The sequence below is a fragment of the Vulpes lagopus genome, chromosome 16 (genome assembly GCF_018345385.1).
Source record: "Vulpes lagopus strain Blue_001 chromosome 16, ASM1834538v1, whole genome shotgun sequence".
Taxonomy (NCBI): domain Eukaryota; kingdom Metazoa; phylum Chordata; class Mammalia; order Carnivora; family Canidae; genus Vulpes; species Vulpes lagopus.
In genome coordinates this window covers 7815746-7822423 of record NC_054839.1, presented here as the reverse complement: position 1 = coordinate 7822423, position 6678 = coordinate 7815746, and the positions used below count along the sequence as shown (strand labels likewise).

Sequence of the window (6678 nt, the reverse complement as noted above, 5' to 3'; positions counted from 1 at the left end):
AGACATTTTCTTTTTACTCTTTGTGTCTGGTATAGGAGGGGCGATTTGGAGCTAAGACAATGGGCACCATTCTGCAGTATGTATGATCCAACCAATGGGACAGATCTGTGATTCACTTCAGTAATGAGGAAGGACAAGTCAACCTGATAAAAATAATAAAGTGGAAAAGAGAATATTTGAGATAATTTGGCTATAAATAACATTCTGTATCATTTAGAACATTTTGTAAAAATCAAAACTAGTTTTGAATTATGAAAGTTACTGTGGGTGTTTGAGGATGTGTACACAGCTTTACAGAAGGATATGAAGATTTTAAGTTTTGGAAAATAAGGCATCCACAAATGCAAATGTTATTTTATTCTGTTACATTAAGAAATATGTATTTCTGAGGCATTGGACTCCACAACCCAAGGAGAAGCAATTATGCCAGTTGAAGCTGAAGACTGAGCTTTATGCTTCTACCTTGAGGACAAGGACACGAAAATGGCGGCTGTGGCAGAGTAACGCTGGAATCGTTAGAATTGCTCCTCAAAAACTAAAATAGCAAAACCACACACCCATGATGACACCCACTGCAAGAAGTCAAGAAGCAAGAGCAAGAGGCACAAACCCCTGGCAGCTCAAGACTTGGATGCTATGAGCATCCCTTCAGGAAGAAAGAGAGGGGGCAAGGTGTTACATTGTGGACATGAGAATTAGAGAACCTCAGAATTGCCATCAGGCATTCCCTGGAACATAGGCAGGACAACTTGAGAAAAATCTACTGAAACTCTAAGTATTTTTTTCATATGGTAAATTGTAGATAATTAGCATGAGTCCATGATTTCAGACAATATGGCTGGAGCAATCTGATGTCTATGAAATCTGCAATATCCTTCTACAGCACTGCCCCATAATGAGGGGAGACTATTTGAAAAGAGAACCTAAATTTATCACAAGAGGAATGACTGGGGCAAAAACAAGAGTTAGGCATGTTTAAAATGAACAAAGAAAACTGCTAGGAGATTTCAGATGGAAAGGGACCATAATTTAAAGGATTGATGGAAATTACAGGGAGTGCATTAGAGCTGTGAGTCTAGGAAAATTCTTTGAACCCACTCCTCCTTCCTCAAATGCCACAAAATTAATTAAATGTAGAGAAACAAAAAATAGCACAACACAAATTATCACAGCTGAATCCCATACTCTTATTATTATTTTTTTAAGGATACATTGAAATAGAATATTGACCCTGTGGAAAAATGGAAGCACTCCAAAAATGAGATGGCAAAGAATAGATGGAAACAAGCCACGTGTTTCCAAACATGCAAAAATGAATTTAAAAATGATAAAAGGTTTAAAACAATAGCATACATCTAAAATAGAAAAACTCCACCCGAAATGAGGTAATAGTACGTAGAAAAATATGTGAAATAAATGAATAACAATGTTCACCTAGGCATACAAAGTATTTCTTTAGACAAACAGAAAAATCAAAGGGAGAAAAGCTTTTAAAATAAAGAAGAAATAAAGAGCTAAAAGAGAACCAAGAAAAAGTGACTGGTATAGAATGTGTGTAAAGACTGTCCAATTTATCTATAACAAATGACTTCAAAAGCCAAAGTAATGAAACAAAAGTTGAGAAATAATTAAAATTTCTTAAAAGCAGTATATACTGTCAGGAAAACCCCTCTCAATTATAAGTACTGTACCTCACCAACATTCTACCCACATCTAAGACATTATTATAAAAGATGTACCATAAAATTTAAAAAAAAGAATATTCATTGTTTAATTATTTTGTTTTTTTCAGATATTTTAGTTTGTTATAGTTGACATGTAGGAACTTTTCTTCAAGAGGAATCCTGTGGAATCCTTCTTTTTTGCTTTCCAATATCTTTAACTCTTCCATGAAATTTGTTGACAAATACTGGCCCTTCGTTTTCCATAATTCTGGCATGTATAGTTTTATTTTATTTTATTTTTTTTCAAAACAAACCTGACTCCTCCCAGCACACTCCAGCCTCTGGGGAACCATTCACTCACTAAGTGTAACACTGAATTTCCCTCTATACTGGTCACACTGCAGGGAAGAAACAGTGTCCCAACCCTTGCGAGTTTCTTGACTATGGTTGACATGCTCTTATTTTTAACTCACTCTACAATCATTTGTGTCTTTCCAGACATTATGATTTCCTCTGATGTGTCTGAGATAGCCAGCTACTGGCAGCCAAAGATACTTCTACTTGGGACATTTTGCACAAAGAGAAAGAAGCCAGGTTCTGGCTTCAAAAACACTTGGGCTTAAACTTCATCTCTGGCTCATACTAAACATAGAACTTAAGTAAAGAACTTAATCTTTCTAAGCCTTATTTCCTCAGCTGTAAGAGGGCTTTAATGATATTTTACTCCATGGTTTATTGTGGGGATTAATGGCCAGTATATGAAAGTGCTTTGTAAACTCCAAGTGCCCTGCAGGTTTAAGGCTACAGGACCACTGAAAACATCAAATTCAGTGTGTCTGGTATGGAATTCAACTAGCAGTCACTCAGAAAGCATTTATGAGATGCCTGTGAGCCACTGGGCCAGGGCCGGCTGTTGCCTTTCCTCCTAACTATACCAGCATCTCCTATCCTGAGGCTCAGAGTTTGTCAGAGTGCTTCCTCTGCCTACCTTCTGCATTTGCAAAATTTCAGTGTCACTTGAACTCATTTTTTTTTTTTTCCTAATCGTCGATAGCCAGTCAGTGTCCTTCTGGCTTTCTGCTGTTTTCTTTCTAAAGTTTCTGAATCTCTTTCATCATTTCCTTTCTTACACCTATATCTATTTAAGAAAACAAAAAATATACGACTTGAGCATTGTACAAGTATTTGTGAAAATTGACCCATTGTGTTTAAAATTAAAGAAACATAGTTTAAGTACACATTTCCAGCAAAAAGGTGCTAGCAACTGTAGAGTGACTTCAACAAATTTATGGGAAGTAGGCAGTAGAACAAGTGTACAGTGCTTTTAGTGTCAAAGGTCTATGACACAATGAGATAGGAAATTTATACATAGAATTATTGATATATACATGTATTTACATATATAAATCTATATATTTTATAAATATTAATTTATATAAATATTATGTATTTGTATATGTAAATATATATAGTGCCTACATATTTGTATACATATTAGATATATATAAATTATATATAGATATATAATTAGTATATATTATATATAAATATATATGTGTTTATATATTTATATATGCTAGATATATAAATAAATAAGATAAATATAATAAGTAATAAATTTACTATATTTATATATATACTAAGTACATGTGAATATATCTAATTTGTATATATTTACATTTTATATTTTCACATGCCCAGTCTTTTATCTATCTATCTCTATATATATTTATATATTTATATATTTTGGAAAAGAGTCCCCAAAGAACTTTCCAAAGATGGAGTCCTGCTAGAATGGTTCCCAGGGCATCTTCATTTAATCTGTATATCAGAGTCTGGAGTTAATAAGAGTGACAGAATTAGAATAATAATAAAAATAATTTAAAAAACAGTAGCAGCAGGATTAGTCTACAGTTGTTTTGTTGTTGTTGTTGTTGTTTTTAAGACAACAAAGATGTCTGAGTTCCTTCTGACTGAAATGTGGAAGTTAGCTTGGCTCAAGCCACCTTGAAAAGGTCATAGTGTAGGAAAAGATAAATTAACAAGACTGTCCCCTGGGAGAAACAGAGAAAATGGTCAAGAACTATACACAGATAAGTATCAGGCCTAAATAATTTCACAGGATGTTCTATCAATTATTTAAGAAATACAGTAAAATAAAATTCACTTACTATAGCAAATGAAAAATCTAGGAATAAACATAACATGCAATGTGCAATATTTACATAAAGAAACTTTAAAATATACTTTTCCTGTCAGGGAGCATGAGAACAGAGAGAGATTTTAAAAAAGATATTTCAGTTTTTATTTATATTTATTTATTTATTTTTTAAGATTTTATTTACTTATTCATGAGAGACACAGAGAGAAAGAGAGAGGAAAAGACACAGGCAAAGGGAGAAGAAGCAAGCTCCATGCAGAGAGCCCGACATGGGACTCGATCCTTGGTCTCTAGGATCACACCCTGGGCTGAAGGTGGCAATAAACCGCTAAGCCACCCAGGCTGCCTGGGGTTTCAGGTTTTAAAAATGAGGTTATGATTATGTTGATACCAAAAATAGCTCAAAATCGTACTGAATGGGTTAATATCATTTTCTGAAGCCATCTCTTCCCATTCTCCAGGTGATGGAAGGCATTTTAGATCATTGCAGAGGGCAATGGAAATAATCTCTTCCATGGTTCAGTGAGTTCAAATCGCTTCACACGGAAAAACAGCAGCAGAATGGAGAGAGAACCATTACTTCAGATCTCAAAACAACAAGACCTTTGGAAAAGTCAACAAAATACACACATATGAAACCCTCAGACAGCTCTCTGTCAGGAAAGTGAAAGACACTGGAGTCCTCTCCAGAGGCAACCAATGGAACTATCACAGTGACTACAGTCCTTCTGACCTTAGCAAGAAACCTTCTGAAACTCATGCTCCATTTGATTCTAAAGCCAAAGAAAATTTCCTTTCAGGGGAAGATGTTGACTTCCTTGACTTGGAAAATCTTTTTTCTCAAACCAATGTGGAATGGACAAAAGAGACACCTCAGAAGAGTACTTTTCTCTCAACCCAGAAGAGTTAAGGAAAGCTAAGTCATAGACAGTAGTTATGCTAAAGAAACAGATGTGCAATCATCCCTGAAATTTTCAGAGATAGTGCTGAACTGAAGGGAGCCTTAGATTTAGAAATTTGTGAGAAGCAAGACATGGGCAAGCAGTCTAGTTCCCCAGGAAGCCACATAGAAAACATATGGAAGGTATGTGAAGATCTAGATAAGGTTAAACTCATTGAGTGTTACCTTACTAAGAACAAAGAAGGGTCACAGTTATCTTAAAAGTTAAATGCTGGCAAAAATATTGAGCAGTGGGAATACATGTCACCCTTAGTTATTCTCTTCCTCAGGTAGACAATCCCTCAACTGAAGGCAGTAAAGAGCCAGATAAACCTGAGTGAGAGAGTGCCCTCCCACTGCAACAGGCCTTTTCTACAGAAGCAAATAGGAATAAAGCTTTTCAAGACAGCTCTTCAGAATCTTCTCTGGACAAAAATACAAAGGCGCACAAATGGATAATAAGTCTGAAATTCAATGAAGTCTACTAAAGAGAATTCAAGTATCCATCGAAAATATCTTTCTTCAAAAGGAGAAAAAAAGCAAGATTCCACCCATGTCCCTGTGCAGTACAGCAAGAATATCAATGAGAAAATTCTTTGCCACTCACACTGCAGCCATAGTCCAGCAGTATGGCCAATGAAGAAAGCAGCCAGAGTACTAGTTGGCTGTTCCTCTGGAGATCTCATGTCAGCCGCTATCTGATATATAAGAAGATATCCTGTGCCATGCCCCCGGAAAAGATGCATAGTCTTGGCCTGTCCTGCTCTTGTCAGTGGCATAACGAGACACAGAATCAAGCAGAGATGAATGAGAATTCCTAAAAATAGTGTGCCCTGGACTGAGATTCTTTATTCATTTGAAACATAATTTCTTAACTTGAAAAATGGGTCAGTGTGAGTGTTAAGTGATTGTATTATGCATGAACAAACACTTAATGAATGCATATATCCTGGCATGTACTGGGCTAGTTCTATATAAATAAGACTGGAACTCTAGATTGAGAAGGTTATGAAATCTCATGAAACAGTTTCTTTTTTTATATATAAAAATTATTTATTTATTCATAAGAGACACATAGAGAGAGAGGCAGAGACACAGGTGGGGAGAAGCAGGCCCCATGCAGAGACCCCGACGTGGGACTCAATCCCAGATCTCCAGGTTCACACCCCGGGCTGAAGGCGGTGCTAAACTGCTAAGCCACCAGGGCTGCTCCATGAAACAGTTTCTAGCACCTTCTAGAGATTAATATGATTGTATTCTATAGATTTGGATACTGTTCTGTGTAAAACATACAATCATCTTTTTCTAAATACTAAGAGATTATTTCCTTGTTTAGAAAACACCAGTACTTCCTGTTCAAATGAAAGCTTTTTTTTCTAATGCAAAAAATAGCTCAAAAACAGCATAAAAAATCACAGATGAAGCTTTCTTATGAATATCAATTAAATATATCTCAAATAAAATATCAGGAAGCAAAATCCCAACTTCAACATAGCATGGCTACATCATGACCTAGTAGTATTTAAGGTATAATGTCAAGATACTTTGGTGTTAGAATATTTTATTCATTATATTAATAAATGAAAGTTAAAAAAAAGCTCATGATCTTTTCTTTGTATATTCAATAGGCAGTTTAAAATGCATAATCCATTCTTTATAAAAATCCTTAATTAAATGAGGATAGATAATTACTTTCATAACAGATAAAATGAATTCCTATCTCTTTAATGGATAAAATAAAAGGTCCTATATTAACATTCTCTTAATGTTCTGAAAGCATATGAAACCTTAGAGGAAGCATTATCTTTAAAGTAAGAATTATAACAAGAGTACTTTCTTCTTCTTCTCTTCTTCTCCTTATTATTAAACATTGTTCTAAAATACAGTTTAATCCAGTTAGATAAGAATACAAA

At 34.9% G+C, this 6678-nt stretch overlaps 1 pseudogene; it reads left to right on the top strand.

The window, feature by feature from the left end:
- Positions 1-483: 483 nt before the first annotated feature.
- Positions 484-5474, top strand: LOC121477180 (annotated as a pseudogene).
- Positions 5475-6678: the final 1204 nt, after the last annotated feature.